Source organism: Antechinus flavipes, chromosome 2 (genome assembly GCF_016432865.1).
Source record: "Antechinus flavipes isolate AdamAnt ecotype Samford, QLD, Australia chromosome 2, AdamAnt_v2, whole genome shotgun sequence".
Taxonomy (NCBI): domain Eukaryota; kingdom Metazoa; phylum Chordata; class Mammalia; order Dasyuromorphia; family Dasyuridae; genus Antechinus; species Antechinus flavipes.
Genome location: NC_067399.1, coordinates 490,131,927 through 490,153,158, shown reverse-complemented (window position 1 = coordinate 490,153,158; position 21,232 = coordinate 490,131,927). Strand labels below are relative to the sequence as shown.

The window sequence follows — 21,232 nt, the reverse complement described above, 5'->3', positions numbered from 1 at the left end:
CTCACATTTATAACTTTTGCCTAGTTGTAGGAAATCAGATGGGAAAGTCTCTTTAAACAATCAAGACCTAAATACTCCTCACTTTAGTGAGGGGTAAGTGAAGTTTTCTTCAAGAAAGAAAATTCAGTACTCATCTAATTATCATTTTCACTTGACTCCAACAAAACTGCAAAGGCTTTTGGTTTATATGTATGTTAAGATCTCTAAAAATATATAAACAACAATATAATATGAAAACTGTAGAAATATAACTTTAAATTTGAGTAACATTAAATTATTTCAAGCATATACTTTTTAAAATATGTGCATCAAAATTTATATAAACTAAAGAAGAGAATTTAAGGTGGTCAGAAAGTTATTATTCTACATTTGAACCATGTCTTTTGGCAATATTCTTAACACAATAACTGTTAGAGAAACAAAAAGTCTCCATGTTGGTGTCTTAAGTACTCTGTAATTTTCTCCCTGATGTATACCCATAAAAATATTTTCACAATGAAAATCCCAGCATAATTTGCCCTTCCAACTGTTTTTATATAATCTCTTTACAATCTGCATAATCTCTTTATAGCCTCATCTTCCAATGACAAGGGGGCTTCCATCAGGGCTCTGTTGGACACACTTTAACTGGTTGGCAGCAGGATTTTCAGGCCTCGGCTGCAGAACCAAATTGCATGGCCTCTTCAAGCAATCCCACTGCTCAAAGGCTGACACCAACAAGTATCTAAAGCATGTCTAATTCCAATGAGGCCCAGTTTCAAAGAGTATTCAAACAAACAAAAGCCTGTTTCCTTGGCTATGTATAACTTAACTCATGTATACCTAACATGAGAACTGTAAGGGATAACAAAGGGTTATTTAGCCTTTCCTTCCCGTTAGAAAGTACATATTATTTTTTACCCAAAACCAAAAATGTTGAAACAGATTCAAATACACATATTAGAAGGGTCCCACAAATGTAATTAAGAACATAAATATATTACTACAAGATAGATTATTTCTCTTTAGAATGAGATAATTTTTTAAAAATTACTCATTCCTTTAACATTAATGAAAATTTCTTTAGCAAATATATTCTACTTTTCAGGGGAAAAAAGTTTAGATTTACCTGTGTTATTTTTTTTTTATTTGCTTCTAAAACTAATGTTTTATGAACAGTTTCACATGTTAAAAAGAGGAAGTATATATTCCACTGGTGTACAGATCTACCTAAGATATCTCTATAAATTTCTTTTCTTTTCTTTTCTTTTTAGAGCTCACCTGAAACTTTTTTCTTTTTTATTATTATAGCTTTTTATTTACAAGATATATGCATAGGTAATTTTTCAGCATTGACAGTTGCAAATCCTTTTGTTCCAACTTTTTCCCTCTTTCTCCCCACCCCTTCCCCCAGATGGCAGGTTGACCAATACATGTTAAATATGTTAAAGTATAAGTTAAATACAATATATGTATACATGTCCAAACAACTATTTTATTGTGTAAAAAGAGTCAGACTTCGAAATGTTGTACAATTAGCCTGTGAAGGAAATAAAAAATGCAGGCAGACAAAAATAGAGGGATTGGGAATTCTATATAGTGGTTCATAGTCATCTCCCAGAGTTCTTTCCCTGGGTGTAGCTGGTTCCGTTCATTACTGCTTATTGGAACTGATTTGGTTCATCTCCTTGTTGAAGATGGCCACGTCCATCAGAATTGATCATCATATAGTATTGTTGTTGAAGTATATGATGATCTCCTGGTCCTGCTTATTTCACTCAGCATCAGTTCATTTTACCTGTGTTATTAGGAAATTTTACTTCATAATCTTTTCATCTTGATATTGCAAAAGTCATGAACACTTTTCAAAAGATCTTTTCCCAATCTACCAGCTCCCCATATTCATAGACTTTCTTCCTACACTTTCCTACATAAGAATGACATGCTTGACTACATGAATTGTGCTCCTATTATCTTTATAATTTTTATTATATGTCCTAGCCAATCACAGCCTTGTTGTTTTTAGATTCTCGGCCCTGTTGTTCCATCCCAACTGGCATGACTGCATTAAAAGTCTACAAATTATTATAGACAGTGACCTACAAACAGTAAAAGAAAACAGACTCATTCCCAGCATCTAGAAAACATTCTTTGTTCTTCACATTATTTAGAAGCCACCTCTCCTTTGTTTCAGGGAAACCTTGGAAACAGGGTTTTGTTTTGTTTTTCTGAGACTCAGAAAAAATAAATGGATAGCTATAAGAAGAGAAATGAAAAAGAAGTACTCCAGAAGAAAAAAGATATTCATGTGTGCTTTTACTTTAAGAAATTCTGGTATATTAAAGAATCAAAACCATATCAATTCCCAAAACCAACTAAGGGTAAGGGATTATTCAAATAATAAAGGGTCTTTTCTTTATAAATGAATTAGCTTTAGGGTTTTGTAAATGCCTGATTTCCTTAGTCTAGTTACACAATTATTCACATTCTAAAATTTTCAGTTATCTACAACTTTTCAAGGCCATACCTAGAATATATTGAAAGTTACATCCAACTCAATGCATCCAATATAAAAATGAGAGGCGGGGGAGAGTTCATAGAATGAAGAAAACAGCCATGGTTGCAATGAGAAAACATTAACAACAACAACAAAAGAAAGGTGAGTTGGGAACGACCCTATAGATCCTAAAATATAATATCTAAGTTGAAGTCAGCACCCATACTCTTTTTAAATTTAGGATGAAATGAACTAGAGACACCAAAGCAGACTTTGAGTTGCCAAAACAATATGTTTTCCAAAGGCAATTAATGATGCTATTTTCCTCTTCTTAAGAGTGTCATCTCCTCCAAACTTGACTTCACCTACGAAAGATTAATAGACCATTTACCCATGAGCAGCAGCATGGATGACAGGGCTGTCTCAAGAAAATCATAAATCTGAAAATATCAACATATCCTCACTCCTTCCAGAGCCTGAAACATAGCCTTGTCTCAAAACTTGGGGAAAGTATACAGCGTTGCTGAGAGAAATAATTTGTAGGTTAAGTTTCATACCATAGTAACTCTTTCTGACTGAGTTCAAAACCTAGGGGAGCATGGAAATACTGACAAGCCTCAAGCCACAATCCACAAAGAGCAGGTTGGAACCAATAACATTCTCTCCTTCAGTTTCATTCAAACTAAATTAATCTCCTTGACTCTGGATCTGTGACAATTCAACAGGAATGTCACTAAGTATTCTATTCTTCAAAAGAAAAATTTAAAAACTCAAATACCTCAACCTGTATATCATCAAGAACTTGGAGCACAAGCAACTTTTAAATGTCTCAGTTCATTTAGAGAACTGTGAGTGATATACCATGTAAAAACTATGATTCCATCAGAAAAATTATATACTAGACACTATCCAGATGCATAAAGGGCCTGAAGCATATATTATTTAAAAAATCTTCAATGATATAAAATACTTGACAATGGTTTTGATTTTTGGAATCAAGAGAAAAGTAATCAAGATTCCAATTAAAAAACTAGTAAAAACAGGTGATCAAGCCAAAATATTTTTAATTACACAAAAGCTGTTTTGATTATAAAGCATGAATGATATGAATTTCCTTGTGTGGCTCATAAATAGGCTATAAAAAGCAATTCCAAAATAAATTTTAGAATTCCAAAGGTATTTTTGACAATGACAGTATTATCGAGATAAGATCTAACTCCAAAGATAATATATATTACAACACTTTTTGGGTGTATAAATTTATACATTTTAAGAGAATCACTGAATTTCAGAGTTGCAAAGGACTTTGGGAATTACCCAGTTACACCAACCAGAACCTACAGACAAATCTATCCTCCAGTTTCTGCCTTCAGACTTCTAAAGAGGGTGGACTTACTATCTCTTGAGGCATTTAATTCCATTTTGGGATACTTCTAATTATAGTGAAGTTTTTGTATATTCCACCCATTATTCCTGATTCTTCTAAGACCAAACAGAACAAATATAATCTTTTACATGAAAGCCTTTCAAATACTTGAGACAACTACTGTCTTTACTTGAAATTTTTTTCTTCCCCAGGCTAAATATGCCCAATTCTTTCAACCATTTGTCAAATGACATAGGTTCAAAGCCATTCACCATTCCTTTTGCTCTCTAATTCTAATCAATGTTCTTTCTAATCTAAACTGAGATCTTTAATCAGAACTGAACATTGGAATGACAGAACTGATGGGAGTATGGCTGAAGAAAGAATTCTCTTTGGAGTCAGAATACCAATTTTGAATTCAGAAAATGATACCAATTTTCTTGTGTGGCTGATAATTTGGTTATAAAGAACAATTCCAAAATAACTTACTACCAATTATTACCTGTAGAATGCTAATATAGTTCCTTTTCTTCTCTGGGTCTCAATTTCCTCATCAATAAAATGAAAGGATTAAATGAGATGATGTCTAGTTTTTCCAGGTCTAAAATTCTATTGTGCCATAATTCAAGTCAACAAATATTTAGTAAGATCCTATTATATGTTGGGAACTTTGCTAAGAGCTGGGGATATTTAAAAAAAACTAAAAGATCTCTGTTCTCAAGGAACTCAAAAATGAATGGTAAAGATAACATACATGCAAGCAACTAAATAAAAAAGATATATAATACAAATTACATGATAGTAAATAACTATAGTAATCTATCATATGATAAACCAAAGATCCAAACTTTTGTAATAATAAACTCATTATTTGACAAAAACTTCTGGGAGAACTGAAAAATAGTATGGCAGACACTAGATATATTATACCAGCACCTCACACTATGTACCAAGATGAGATACGTGATTTATACATAACAGGGTGATACAATAAGCAAACCAAAAGAACACAGAAATTTTTATCTGTCTGATTTATGAATAAGGGAAGAACCCAGGACCAAAGAAGATAAAGAGAACATTACAAAATGTAAAATAGATAATTTTGATTAAATTAAATTGAAAAGTTCTTACACAAACAAAATCAATGCAACCAAATTTATAAGAAAAGCAGAAAACTGGGGGAAGAATTTGTAATAATTATCATTGATAAAAGCCTCATTTTTCAAATATAGAGAGACTTGAATCAAATTTATAAAAATACAAGTAATTCCACAGTTGATAAATGGTCAAAGGATATGAACAGGCAATTTTCAGGCAAAGAAAATCAAAGCTATCTATAGTCATATGAAAACATGCTCTAAATCACTAGAAATGCAAATTAAAATAACTTTCAGTTACCATCTCACATCTATCAGAGTGGCTCACAGGACAAAAATGGAAAATGTTAGATATTAGAGGAGATGTGAGAAAACTGGAACACTAATGTACTGTTGCTAGAGTTTGTAAACTGATCCAACCGTTTTGGAGAACAATTTGCAACTATGTCCAAAAGGCTATAAAATAGCAAAACCATTACTAGGTCTATATCCCAAAGATATCAAAAAAACAGGAAAAAAATGGAAAAGGACCTATTTGTACAAAAATAAATGGGAAATCAAAGGAATGGCCATCAATTGAGGAATGGCTAAACAAGCTATAGTAAATGATTGTAATGCGGTATTATTGTGCTATAAGAAATGACATTTACTCAAAAGCAGGATGATTTCAGAAAAACCTGGAAAGATTTACATGAACTGATGCACAATGAAATAAACAGAATCAGGAGTGAATTATACATAATACTATTCAATAAAGAATCATGAATGATTTAGCCATTCTCAGCAATACAATGATATCACACAATCCTAAAGGAGTAATGATGAAGCATACTATCCACCTCCAGAGAAGGAACTAATATTCACTGAAATAAGACTGAAACATTCTATTTTTCACTTTCCTACTTTCATTTTTTCTTTTATTTGAATTTTCTTGTACAAAATGACTAATATGAAAATGTTTTACATAATTACACATGTACAATATCTGATTCTTTACTGTCTCAAATTGGTAGAGGGATAGAATTTAGAACTCAAAATTTTAAATAAAAATATTTTTAAAATTGGGGAGGAAAAATTAAGGAATTGTATCCAAGAAAACATGTTAAAATGCAAACTTTTTGTAGGAATAAAAAAATTAACTTACAAAAATAAAAGTTATACAGATAATTTTGAGATGAGTATAGAAGACACACACTAGAATTAATGAGGATAGCAAAAGGCTTCTTGTATACAGAAAGTAAGATTTTTACCTGAAATTTGAAGGAAACCAGTGAAGGCCAAATACTGAGATGAAGAAGAGGGAGAGAATTCCAGATATGGAGGACAGTCAGTGAGAATTTCCAAAGTTGGGAGATGGAGTGTCTTTCATGACAAATGATAGGAATGTTGGTATCTCCGAATTATAATAGAGTGTTTAAAAAAAAAAAAAGGGCTGAGTAATGAAGGGCTTTGAAAGTCAAACGAGGATTTTATATTTGATTTTGGAGGTAATGGGGAGTTAATGCAATTTATTAAACTGGAGGCAGTATGTGGGGTGGTCAGACATGCACTTTAGGAAGATCAGTTCTGATAGGGGAGGGGAGGATTATTTGGAGTGGGGAGGAAAACCAAACCAGGAGGCCATTTCAATGTTTCAGGCATGAGGTGAGCAGGGCTTGTACGAAGGTGGGAGCAGTGTCAGAGGACAAAAGAAGACATAAAAGATTTGATAATGGTAGAATAAATGGAACTTGGTAACTGATAGGAAAAAGGATGAGGCAGGGGAGGAAGATGGGAAAATGAGGAATTGAGGATGACAACTAGGTTGTTAGCCTGGATGAGGAGGATGATGTGCCCAAGACAATAATAGGAAAATTAACAAAAGGGCAGACCTAAGAGGAACAAAAAAACATTGAGCTCCTACTGAGTTTCTGTGGAACCTACTCATTTACTGAGGCCTAGAGAGGTTAAGTATACAAGGAACAGCAGGGAAGCCACCATTCCTAAATCACAGAGTATGTGGAGGAGAATAAAATGTAATAAGATTGAAAAATAGGAAGGTGGCAGGTTACAAAAAGCTTTAAAAATGAAATGAAGGATAATATCCTTACTAGTTAGATGTCTCTGTATAAGGTCATACAACTAATAAGGAACAAAGTCAGAGTTGGAATAAAGGTCTTTTAATTCCATGTTCAGTGTTCAATCAGACATTTAAGTGCCAAAGACTGGATCAGGTGCTAGATGGTAGCTGTTGTTGCTATTTGGTAATATCTGATTTTTTGTAACCTCATGGCTTTTTTTCCATGGAGTTTTCTCGGCAAAGATACTAGAATGATTTGCCATTTACTTCTCTAGTGTATCCCCATTTTACAGATGAGAAACTGAAACAAACAGAAATTAAGTGATGTGACTAGGATCACACTACTAATAGGTGAATAAGGTAGAATTTGAACTCAGACCTTCCTGACTCCAGGAAATCCTCCAGTGTCCTATCCACTACACCACCTAGGGCCCCAGGTACAAAGCACAGACATACAAAGAATGAAGCCCTACTCTCAAGGAGGTTTTATATTCTATTATATCACAAAGTCTAGCAAACATTTTAAAAAGACACTTTGTATTCAAAGACTCATTACTTTATGATCCCAATAAATTTCAAAAATTACCAATTGGAAGATTTTACTTTCTCTACTCAATAGATTAAAGATTTGTTTAAGGTCTGGTTAACCAAGAAAGAGGAAGGGAAATTATGTGTGCCTTAAGAACTTTCAGAAAGCCTTAGTTTCTTCTGCCTCAATAACCTGGGCTTTCTAAGAGAGAGACGATCACTCAGCCATGAATCTGTAACCTCTCATCTATCAATTTAAAATGAATCACTTCAACTATTTCTCCCTTGATATAACACCTGTTATTCAGTCATTTAAACAACAAACATCAAGTATCAACAATGTGAAACACCATGTATACTACAGCTGATTGAAAATATCTCTTTATTTTAGAGTATCAGCACTCACACACAATCTGGACTGAGGATATTCTGTGAAAGATTTTCAAGGCAAACAGTCTAGAAGTTGAATATGCTCATTTTAGAGTAAAATCTGGAAATATGCTGTGCATTAATAATAATTTTCATTTAACTGTTTTTAAAAAAAATGTTCCTTGATGCGACTTCTTGGGCACATCCACAGAAACATACTTCTCTTACCAATTTATCACTTATCTCCCCAAGAGCCATAGAAGCAAGATGGTAGTCTAAAAGTCTGTTTGTTATTCCTGCTTCCTCAGCAAAAGTCTAGCTAATGTCCTTCTAAGGTACAAGGGCATAAACTTCAACATCCCAGGGGGACCAAAAAAAAAAAAAGTAATGCCCTTGTTGCAGGGAAGAAAATGTGCCATTTCTATCACTTCTTATATGTGTCTGCCTCGTTTTAGGAGTCTATTTCCCCTCTACACACACAAATTACAAAGATACGCTCCAACTGATAACAAGGGCTAAAGGTTCAACTTGTGAAGAAACTCAGTTTAAGATGTTATCAGCTAGGAAAGCTATTTCCTCACATCAACACTGCATAGGTCTGTCAGAAACCCAACATGTACCACCCCTCTTTAAAAGGGCAGACGCACTTTTTCCCCCTAAAGAAAAGCACAAAACCTACTATTATAGCTAGAGTTCCATCAAAGAAAGGTCGACCTTAGGTCTTCCTTCATTTAATGATAGTTAGTGAAAGATTATTGTCTTGTGGGGCCTCTGTAGTCAATGCTGAGTGATGTCTTAACATTTCCTAAAATGGACTGGATGAGCATCACCTCAGATTTCAACCATGCTTAAATTCTCAGGTCAAAAGAATAAATAAACATTTCTCTTAGCCCCTCTGCCTGCCTTATCTCCCCTTCCTGTGAGTAGGAGATTTTGGGGGGGAGGGGTGCTATCGTTTACCCAATATTGAAACTTTCTTTCTTCCATTTCCTAAATTGGAGGAAACATCCTAGATGACCTCCTCTGAGAGATAACACCAAATAACCATTGGATATTGCATATACTGGATTAGTTTAAAAAGTTGTCTTCATAATTCATTACCTATCTCCTTCCTCCTAACGCAAGAAGTAAAGTGGGAGATAAGCTTATTGTAGTAAAACTAAGATACAAAGACAATAAAATTCAGAAGTCCACAAACAAGTCTTTTATTCCCAACAAGAGGGGCACTTGGTACAATTCAACTTGAAGACCCATATTATTAATTTCTCAAGGGAAAGAACTCAGCAGGCAGAAAGACAATTTGCCTTTTAGTTCTTGACGTCAGCAAAATAAATTCTGGGTTCCTAGCATTCTCTGTCACTTAGTCAGGAGAAGTAACTGGTGAGTCAAGGCAAATGTTATTCTAGTTAACTCACAAGATTTTAAACATATGCCTAAAGTAGCCTTAACAAAACATTGTGCTGTTCTTTTCAAAGAAGTTCATCTCAGTATTTGATTTGTAATATCCTAGAATTCCATTCATTTATTTGTATCATAGTAACCTTTCTGGTTGTAGTGGCTTAAGCTGGCCATATCTAGATCACTGGTAAAGCCTTGTGGGGAAACGTATGAATACCCAGCCTGGAAAAGATGGTCCCCACGGCCTGACCACTTGCAGGCATTTAACCTCATAGCCTGCGTCCGCTGTCACAGGGAACAAGGCTAGACATCTGCATTCCAATTGACAACTTTTGTACTTTGGATTTGGGGATAAAAAATGGCTTGTGTTTGTCAGGGAAAGCAAATACAAAAAAAAAAAAGGTGGAGAGGAAAAAAGTGTTGTTTATAGAAGCCAGCTGCTCTAGCATTGGCGCCAGCAGCTCCTCATCCTGCTATTTTACGCCTGCAACCCCACTGCCCCCACTGGCACAGGTACAACTAAATGTTGACTTCAATGCTTCGGAGAGCACTCAACTGATTTTGTACATGATTAATTGCCAAAGACATGGCTGACCATATGGAACAGAGAAAGCATCAAGTAATTCATACTTCTGTATGTGATCATTTGGCCCCTGTTGTTTTAATGTACAGGAAAGAGCTAGTATAGCACAGACCTGGTGTCTTGCCCTTGACAGCCCATTAAGAAATCTCAAAGCACCTAGTTGAAGTTATGCTGTTGGCTTTTCAATAGCAGCCTAATAAAACAGAAGCAAAGCTTTCCAACTAGTCTTAAATCTTTCACATACAGTACATTAACCACTGCTGCTAAAACAACTGGTTTCTTATGATAGGAAATGGGATTTGATTTCTAGCCTCTGCATACTTACTGAAAGCCTTTTTCTGACCTTTGTAGAGTTTACAAAATCATTGTTTTTTCTCTCCTGCCATTTCCAAGTTTCTTGCCATAGAGGGCCTAATAGATACTCTACTCTTACTCAACTATCTCTGTATAGTTTGTATAATCAAGGCTGACTCGTAGGACACTGGAATGGCATAATTATTTTTTTTCAAGGAGAGAGGAATCACTCTAGCATCTCAAACATTAACCTCTTTGAAAGAAACTATATGCAGGGGGAAAAAACTTCAGAAAACCAGTTATTCTCCTTGATTCTTCATCTCCTCATTTAGTAAAATCCAACTCAATTTGTAAATGAATATCAATTTATTTTCTAGTTGTTTTACTCTTTGCGAGTGACACTGCATGCCGGGCAAAGGAGGGAAGTTCACACTCAGATGCAATGTCAGTGTCCTGTGCGGCAGTCGATTAGCTTTATCCACTAGTAAAATCTTTTCAGACAGTTACTTTTAGTTGGGGGTGGTGGGGGGGGTGGCGGGGAAGAGAAGAGCAGAATATTTCCATAGTGCTTTCCTTTCAAGGATTTTCAAATGACAGTGCTAAAAAGTTTAATCCCTTCAGCACAGTCCCTTTGGCAGTTCTGAAACATCCTGGCAGGAATGCTATTCTTGGCACCTTCTATTAGAAAACATTTATATGAGTTTTTGTCTATGGATTTTCTAGATGTCCAAATTATCTTCACACCCAAAGAAACCATATATAGGGAAACCTCTTAGCCTCAATATTCACTAGAAGGATAGTACGTTCTCCATTGCAAGCCAAAGGGAACTTCCTTTTATTCCTAGGAAAACATCCCCAATTTCTAATCTGAGAAATATAAATGAATAAGATTCTGAAATGTACTCTGTGTGTGTGTGTGTGTGTGTGTGTGTGTATACACTTGTTAGCATGTTAAGGTCAAAGAGACAAGAGCATTTTAAAAGCCTATACTATATTTTAAAAATCAAACAATACTACATGAGCTGAAGTTTCAAGACAATTTCTGGATTAGAAAACTCTTTAAAAAGGACCTTTTCTATATAAATTTAGATTTATAAAGCACTTGTGACTTAGTGTCTATCCTCTGAGATAGATTCATAGTATTCAACCCATTTGTAGATTGAACTATCTAAGGACACAGATCAAATTTTAGGCAGAGAAAAGATTAGTACTTTTAGCCAAAAAATGTGTTGGCCCTTTATTTATCACCCTACCAGACAAATGAGACTGCAATATCAGAAAATTCCATTCCTGTAAATATAGGGGCATTATTCACACATAACCCTTAGCAAAGAAAGCAAATGGTTTTAAAACACACCACTATTCTATAAACTATCTTCCAAGGAAGAGTTAAAAGTAGATTCTATGATTTCATATACTACACATATACATACACAGATCTCTATGTACATATACATATATGTACAACATACATATATACAAATATACATGTACACATTCTGCATAATAAATATTATAGTTGTTTGTGTGTTTTTTTTCCCTACAATGGATATTCAATTGCTTTGTCATTATCTTTTTACCTAAATCTCTATATTTTTTTAAAAGGCAATGGCTCCCACCTATAAAATTCTCCAATGCCTAAAAAATGGGCATGAAACAGTCAGCATTTCTGAGAACATTTTGCTATCTTTAGTTAGGCTCTAAGGGTAAAGCAGAGCCAGCTAGCTACACCAAGCATTAAATGATTGAGCCACTCAAGATGTTTGGAATAAAAGTGGCTTAGCACCTTCAGATCTTCGGGTGAGTGAAAGGTTACCCTTTTGCCAGATTCTCCCTCAGAACAGCTCCCTCCGTCACCCAAACATCAATAACACAAAGAATGAAGTGGGTCTGCCATACACACTGGATTATATGAAGTGTAAAACATTTGGGGGGGAAAGAAAGGGGGGGAAACGTCTTTGAAAGGAAGCAGGGGGAAAAAGAAATCACACTTGCAAGAGGATCCAGCTGACAGCTCAGTCCCTAACAAGTGAGACAAGTGAATATGTTTGGAAACATTGTGAATGCGGGGAGAGAGCAGGCCTTTTGTCTGCAGCCCTACAGTGTGTCTTTAACCCAACTGCTGCCTGCATCGCTGAACATATGTTTTCTGCACAAGAACTGAAGCAGAAAAAGGGCTCTTTGTTATAATTCACTCCTTTGTATGGACCTCTCTTTCCCCCAACCAATGTTCTTTTTTGGTTGCATCTCAACACGAGTTGCAGTTAAGGCCAGCCAAAGCCCTAGTAATAATTTACTATTGCTTGGGAATTGTGGTTGAGGGGACACAGAGCAGAGACCCCACTCCTACCACAGACACAGAAACTGCTCTTCACCATCTTGGTGACACCTCATCAGTATAATCAGGGCTGCCCTTTGTAAGTAGCGTATCCCCCAGAGAACCTACCCTGGAAGCCATCTCCTCTTCACATTGAGCCAATCCTGACTCCAGAGAAAGGTTGCCAGCATCAGATGCCCCTCATTCAGACATGACTTCTACACCTTCCCATTTCCCCCACATTTAATTAAGAGACCAAACTAATAAGCCTGAACCACTGCATCTGAGCCAATGTATGTAAGACACACACACACACACAGACACACACACACACATGCACACGCACATCCCAGAAATGGGAGAGTTAAAAGATATGCTAAGATATAGTTCAAAAATCTGTTTCTAGATGTTTGTTATAGCAGAGGAGAATCAGCAGTGTCTCTTTTTGCCATGTGAGGCAAAGATCATCAAGATGGCAGATGATCCATGCAGAGAGATGTTAGGCACCTTTTTATTCTGGGTCTAGCTCTATGGCAGCTAATTGAATACAGGGTCCAATGTCAATCCATCAATATTACTTCATTGTCTATTATGTTCAAGGCACTGTGTCAGGCATCATGGAAAATGAGAAAGTAGAAAGAGGTGATCTCTAATGTCTCTTCCAATTCAAATATGTATGCCAGGGGCCCTGTTTTCTCAGCACTTAAAGTTGGAAAAAAAAACACTTCAGTAAATCTTAAGAGTTTCAAGAAAACTCAAAAGTCAGCTAGTATGATTTATACAGTTCCATAAAGACTTTGACATAATTAATCCACAATGTATTTATTTTGGTTTAAAAAAAAATCTCTTCTCTAGAATACATGTTTTTTTCCCCATCTATTTTATTGTTTACCTTATGGATATGTTTCAACATTCACCCAGCCAGCCATGCTGTCCAATCACTCTGTAGAGAACTAAAATCTTTTTGAAAAGAAGTATCTTTTTGAAAGAAGTAGTGAAGTATAGTGAAAAAGTTTTAGTGATAGAATCAAGAGATTCATTTAAATCCTATCTTAATACTTGCCATCCTATCTTAATACTTGCCAGTTATATGATCATAGGTAAGATAACAAATCGCTCTGGGGCTGAATTTCTCTACTTATAAGATGTGGGCAGCAAAAATGGAAGCATTTGGTTCACAAGGCTAATGTAAAGCTTCAATGAAAATTAGCATATATAAAGTGTTTTGAAAACTTTCAAATATCAATGTGAGCTATTACAACTCTTATTTATTAAGAATTAGCTTTGCACCCTGATAGAATCTAGTGCTTTTCCAAAGAAGAACTGCAGACGTTCAATACTCCACAACTGCACAAGACTAATTGTTTTCCCCATATCCAGTCTTCTCACTTTATTAATCCATCCTCCATTCAGCCAAAGTAATATTCATATGGTACAATGATATAACTGCCCTGAATAAAAAAAAAAAAAAAAACACCTCCAAATGCTTCTAAACTGCTTCAAGATAAAGTAGGAACTTCTAGTCATTTTCAGTTATGTCCAGGCTTCACTGGAGTTTTCTTGAGAAAGATACTAAAGGGGTTCACAGTTTACTTTCCCAGCTCTTTTTACAGATAGGAAACTAAGTTAAACAAGGTTAATTGGCTTGCCTAAGGTCCCTAATAACAGTTTTGAACTTAGGAAGATGAATCTTCCTAAATCCAACCCAGGTGCTATATATATAGTGTTTTCTAGTTGCCCTGAAAAAGTGCTCAAAATGTAGTTCTAAAATACATTTTGACACCTTTGTGAAGCTATTATCAGAGTCCCCCTCAGGATGCTTCATCAAGGCAAGGTGATGATCTAGATTCTTAAACAGAACAAATACTAATGAGTCTTCCAAACTAAAAAGGGTTTTAGCAGAGGTCCAGTGATGGAAAGTACATGGTTTTGTTTTGTTTTGTTTTTTTCTCAAGGTACAGTCGAGTTGAGAGCATCAACAATCTGGTTGCAAATTTTTTAGCAAATTTTTTTAGTGATCCTTTAAGCAATCTAATCCAGTTCCTCAAACTCCATTCCATCTTCTGTGTTTGTAAACATGCAAAGTTCCCATGACTTATCAGCACTTTTCACCTTATTTTTGCTTTATCTTTAAGGCTCAGTTCAGGTTGGCCTTCTAGGAAGTCTTCCTTTGACCCCAAAATTATTAATATTATTTCCCATTTCAAATTACCTTCTATTCACTTATCTGTAGGCCTGCTGCATCCACTCAGTATGATGCTTGGAAACAAGAATTGTTCTGTCTTGTCCTTCTTGGGAATTAGCATAGCACTTTTATTAAGCACTGATTTTGTACTGTACATTGAATAATACTTCCTTAAAATTGAAAAATAGCTCTGAAAGGGACCATATAGATCACATAATCCAAATCCTTCATTTTTCAGGTGAGAAAACTTAAAGAGAGATTGAATGATTGCCTAAAGTCAGACTAGATTAGGTACAGTGCCTGGAACACCTACCTTCTTCTATTGCTCTATCTGCTATGCCAAAACTATATGCAGTTTTGTAGAAATATATCTCCTTTAGTTGAAATCACAACTATCAAAACTCTAAGTAAAACAACAATCTGGGAGAAAAGTGAATTTGGTGCTATACTTTTTCTGCCTTCAACTTCCTTAACCCACGCAGTGCTTTTTGCTCAGTATGATTTACTTAAATAAACACCACTGGCTTTACCTTTTCAAAACTAATACCACTTACTTTTAGTTATTCTCTTTTACTATATAAATTTTAAAAAAACAATCAAAACTTTAGTTATGATAGTGGATGAAATCAAAATAGAATATATAATAATTAATGATACTTAACATTTGTAATGCCACAATATAGTTTTCAAAGAACTTTCACGAATCGTAATTTATTCAGCAAATTAACAAATTATTGTCATTTTTGTTTTGTTTTTAAACTTGGGTGAAAGCCAGAAATCTCCTATTTGTACATCCTTCCTATTTGTACAACTTCCTAGGTTTAGGTTTAAAATGGCATTACTTTAGAGTTTTCCCCTCACCCTTTCTTGATATGTATCTATACAATATAAATGCATATGTATAATATACATGTAAAACATATGTATAAATGTGTATATACAAATGTGCACATACATGTACATCTGCATGAGCAGCATGTGTGAACATATATGTGTGTAAATACAGACATGGATTTGAAAGGAACAGATGTAAACACTAACATCTAAGGTATAGTTCATTGAATCATAGATTTAGAGGTGGAAAGGACTTTAGAGGTCACCCAGTCTACATCTCTTCCTACTCCCCCCCGCAATTGTACAACTGAGAAATTTAGGACCTGAGAGACTAAGGAACTCGCTCAAAGTCACACTGTTAATAAGAAGTAGGGGCAGGATTTGACTTCTAACTCCAAATCCAGTGATCTTTCCACTGAACCGTGCTTCTGAATGCTAAGTGTTCTGAAGGTTAAAAACACCCTTTCTAAGCTGGCAGATGATAGTATGTGTGTGTATATACACATATGTACAGAGATACAAATCTTAGTTTCCCTCTCCCTCCCTTCCTCCTCCTCCTCCTTTCTTTCTCTCTCTCTCTCTCTCTCTCTCTCTCTCTCTCTCTTTCTCCCTCTCCCTCTCCCTCTCTTTCGTATCATGTGTCCATGATACATGATTTTAATACATCTAATCAGCTTTCAGTACAAAAAATGCAGAAACAGATTGATGGCCACATAAGAACTGACTGGCAATACACACATACATTCACACATGTGAGCAACTGGTCCTAAAACACAATAATTAAAGTGATATTCAAAAAAATTATAAAATTCCATGTTTAGTGGCCATTAGAATAGACTCTCAATTCTAAACTTCACTTGTGGACTCATGAAAGAAAAGTATCAATTTATAATCATTTTTTTAAGTTGGAGAAAGAAACAATCTGCTTTTTAACAATTAAGTCCTGTTTAGATTTTTACCTTTGTTTTTAAGAGACTTAAAATAAACAAAAAGTAACAAAACTTTTATTTTGATTTGAGAAGAGCTGATCTCATTACTAAAAAATCTTGAAGACCACAAACTGCCACAGCCATTGGCACAAAATTTTTATCTATAACTTGTCATATTCAGATCAGTATTCTGCTTTGATAATCAAGTGTCAATAGATTATTTTAGAGAGATAATTGTTTTTCTTGCTTTGTTTAGTGGTTCTAAATTCCACCTACACAGATAAACTGTTATACTGAGCCAGTAATGGAATAGTCCTTTCATAGTGAAATTGTCTGTATGAGACAGCCTGAGAAGAAAAGACTTTAACTTGGGGGGGGGTCAGACAATACATATTCTGAAAGGATTTTTAAAAATGGGTAAGACCAGGGCAACTGTCTCCTCCTCCCCTCTTGTGTTCAAGTCTACCACCTGCTGCTATTTTTTTTGTTTCAATAACAAAGAGGCCTTCATGTTTCAGACTCATATTTAATGTTTGCTGAACGAAGCTACTTAATCTTGGCTCACCCTTCTAACCCACAGAGAGACAAATTTTTTGCATCATCACTATGAATTCTGGCAAAATCAAAATAAAACAATAAATATAACTTTTTTGATTAAAACCAGAATATATAGAGACATTTATATATACACAGACATATATGTTTATATTATATATGCATGTATTTATATATAAAAATCTATCCATCTTATTTCATTAATAGAAGCCATTCCTATATGTTAAGAGAAAACATATTTGTTTTTAATAGTGCTATTTAACACTTGTGATTTTTATGGTTCACTACAGTAACAGGTGTTGTCTTGTAACCAGGGATGTAAAGTGTTAAGGGGGGGGGGGGGGAAGAGGGTGGATTTCACAGACACCAAGCTGCTTTAACCACTGACAGCAGAAAGGAATTTTTTTAAAAGCAATTTGGTAGGGTCAGTAAAAAGTAACCCAGGTCAAAAGAGCAAAGTGGTACAAAAAAATTCTATCCATTGACAAATGAATATACTGGCTTGTGGATGGATGCACAAGGCAAATGCTAAACCACTGTTGTATGGAAACAAAAATATGGTGTCTTTGTGACACTTTTATAATAAGTTATTTCAGCTTGGTGAACACTCTTCCATCGCCCCTGTGTACTACTATTGCAGTACACATTAATGAAAACAAAAGGATCCATTTTCATTGTAACTATGCAATGAGGTTAAGCATTTGACCTCCAAGTATGGTGTACTTGTGCTCAATGGAAAGGTTCTTGACAATATATACAAGAATGACTGCTGCTAGAGAAAGAGAACACAATTAAAAACAATCTAGAATACTTGTTGTACAGCTGTTCATGTTTCAGCTCTGCCTGACCTCTAAAGATGCTGCATGCTTAACGGAGACAATTTAAGATATTTTAGTGAGTTGCCAAACCATTCACTAGCACTATCCTTCCATCTTGCAGCACCTGCTTTAAACATAAAGCATTTTAAAAGTGATGAGATGTTACACTGGAGATATGCATTGCTATGGTTCTTCTGCTCCTTTCTGTATAATTTAAGTGGTCTGAGAAGCAGCCAAAGGTCGTGTCTTAAGATGACCTAGAAGAGGAGGGAATTTTCTACATTAAGAATGCTTTTCACTAAATGCTTCCAATCAATGCAAGGTCTTATGCCATCTTAATTTCCAAGGATAATGACAATAAATACAAATAAAACACCCTCTCTGATAAAAAAAGAAAGAAAAGAAAAAGAAAATTTTACTTTATCAAAAAATAAATCTAGAGTAGTCTATTTCCCATCTCAGGAAGGCAAACTACTGAAAAATGACAACTCTAGTTAAAAACAGTAAGTAAAAGAAAATTGTATTGAATATGTTTTGCTAGATCATTAACTGTCTTTTTTTTTGGGGGGGGGCGGGGGCGGAGTGACACAAACGCTTCAGATACAACATAAGAGATGGTTAAGATAAACCATTTCTAAAGTGGAATATTAAGCATTTGTCCACACTGGGAGCAGGGGGTGGGGGAACTACTGTCTTCCTGCTTGTGTGATCTTGTTGGAGTCAAGAAAAGTAGCTGAACCCTGACCCACCACCCACCACTTTCCAAGTAATGGGGTTCTTGGGAAAGAGTAGCAGTTAGATAAAGTGTGGCCTTTCCTGGGATCAACAATGGAAAGGGGCCAGAGGATGGCTGCATGAACTGACAACTGCCTTTAAGTGAACAAGCTATCAAGGCCTTCTAGCACTCTCAGAAAGTGATTCGTCCTACTCAGCTGGAAATGAAGGAAATAAAAAGAGTTGAAACCAAAGAGAAAAGGTAGCTAGCTGCAAACACAGTGCCATGAAGGAAAAATTTTGTTGATCCTCAAACTCAGAGTAAAACCACATTTTTAATTTCTAGAGGGGCTTTGATGTTATAGTCAGAAAATTTGAGAGTCTAGGAAATTTATAATGTTTCAAAGGGGAAGTGCTTCACATCTCAGATTTTTCTATTGGAGATTAAGGTTCATTTTATTCCTTATGTTGAGAGCATCAGACTTTTGAGCTTCATCACAGAAAAGATAATTTTTTTTTCTTGACATCCAATGCATAAAAACACCAAACTTTCAGTCATCAAGTTAAATTATTTTTCCTGGGATTTCTGGGAATCATTTAGTAATCACTGTCATTTTTAAAAAACTAAATAGCAATATGTATTTCTTTTTTTGTAAGCTAGCTTTTACAGAAATCACAAAAACTGATTTCAAATTGCTGCACTAATCCCTGTATTTTAAAAGACCAATTTATTTCTTACTCTAAAATTAGAAGATGTTAAAGTGGGGGGGGGGGGAATGTAATAAATCTCTACCTCTGAGATCATAGCAGAATTTTAGAACAAATCATGCAAAACACAGGCTTTTGAATGGCAATGAACAACATGGAAAATTTATTCTAGCACAACTAGAAAAAGCCCTATGGAATGAACCCATCTTTCCTCCAACTAGAACTTATTCCCTTCTCCAAGCAAGACCTTCTTAAAAGAATTATTTCATGACTTACATGTCAATGAAGCTGGTTTTACCTACAAGAATTATCAATGAAAGCAACTGAATTTCCTGCAACACTATATGAAAAGAATTTTTTTTTCCTGATAATCTTCCTACCTTTAAAAGTGGCTCCACCAAAATTAAGTAGCGTTTTCCCCACTTTTAACAACAACAACAAAAGAATCTCAGCCCCATCTCTAGAATCATGCCTAGTACTCTGTCCCTCCCTTTCTAATACTGGGGTGGGGGTGGAGGGAATGGTGTATGTTAAAACAGATATCCAGAAAACAGTCTGGGGAACATATAATATTTTGGTTGGTTTCAAACTCTTTCTGGTAAAACAAAATCAAGCAAACAAAAAAAGTTTTGTGGCCAACCCTTCTGATGAATGTATCACTTTCTGCCTTTCCTAATACCTTCAGGTATGATTTTCTTCCTTCTCAAACTACCTTGGATTACAATTATTGTGTACATGTCCACTACATTTAGTATAATGTAAGCTCCCCGGACTCTAGGACAAATTTGCTTTTTGTCTTTGTATTCCCAGCATCTAACATAGTGCCATGTTTCTTAGTACCTTGTAAATAACAAGTACTAAATGAATATTTGCATAATTAAACTGAATTTCATCCTGAAATATTTCAAAAACAGTCCCTAAGTGCCTTAAAAATAATATTGCTTCTAGCACAGACATACTGTATATGTAGTTTGATTGGGCCTGGACAAGCTTCCCAATTTCATTTTTGAGTGTTATTTCTACTCTCTCATACTGCACATTGGGTGATGAAGTGTTGAGCCCAAACGTAGTGGTTCCAGTAATATCTATAATAAGAATAGCTTTCTAGAGCAAAACTGGCATAACTATTTCATTTCACATCTGTTATCTTTCCATTTTATGACTACTCAGAATGATCTGTTTTAGCAGAGTTTCATGTCAAACTTTCTGAAGGCGCATTCTATTTTCTCCTCCAGTTTTTAAAAACTATTTTGTAAAACAATATAGTTTATAATTTGTCATCTTCCTCAACAATGATCTACACATCAGTCAGTATTCTAAATAGATCCTACCCTTGACTACAATGTCTCTATACTTTAGAAGAAGATTAAAGTTGTTGTGTGAGATAGTTTCTAGACACTTTGGGCCTCTTCATTGTAATAACTTTTAAAATGCTCAAATGGCTAAAAGAAATGATAATCAGAAAGACACTTCTTCAGCAAAAAGTAAGTCAGTTATTAAAATATGTCTAATTCTCTGAACTCTATAAAATTTACATAAAAGTGATCTGGGTTCAAATTATATTCATGATAAAAAACAAAAAAGGAACAAAGAAACTTTAAGAGATACTTTCCTGTAATAAACTTTTTGTTCACAGTTATATAATTGATCCAAAGATCCAGAAAATAAAAAAATCTGCTTTGCTTAACATTTGTTAAATACAAAAAATAATTAGTATTCAACTCAATAAATCAAATCACAACGTTTATAAAGCATCCCTTCAACAATGTATTTCCCTTGTACATATTAGGATCATCCAAGATTTTTTGACAGATATAACCACAAAGCAAAAACCAAATGGATAAAAACCATATCCCATCCACAATAGTCCATTTGTGGACTGTGAGGAAGTAGTCCCTATCAGGTATGTCTCATCATTTTTTTTCTACCTCTGCCAGAAAGGCAAAGAGATGATGAGTATTGGCTAAGAGACTGATAACTTGATTAAGTACTATATGGGACT

At 34.9% G+C, this 21,232-nt stretch overlaps 1 protein-coding gene across 2 annotated transcripts in view; it reads right to left on the bottom strand.

Annotated features, from left to right (window-relative positions):
• The window catches only part of FTO (FTO alpha-ketoglutarate dependent dioxygenase), a 435,871-nt gene that overhangs the window by 181,906 nt on the left and 232,733 nt on the right, over positions 1–21,232 (bottom strand). The window lies entirely within an intron of this gene.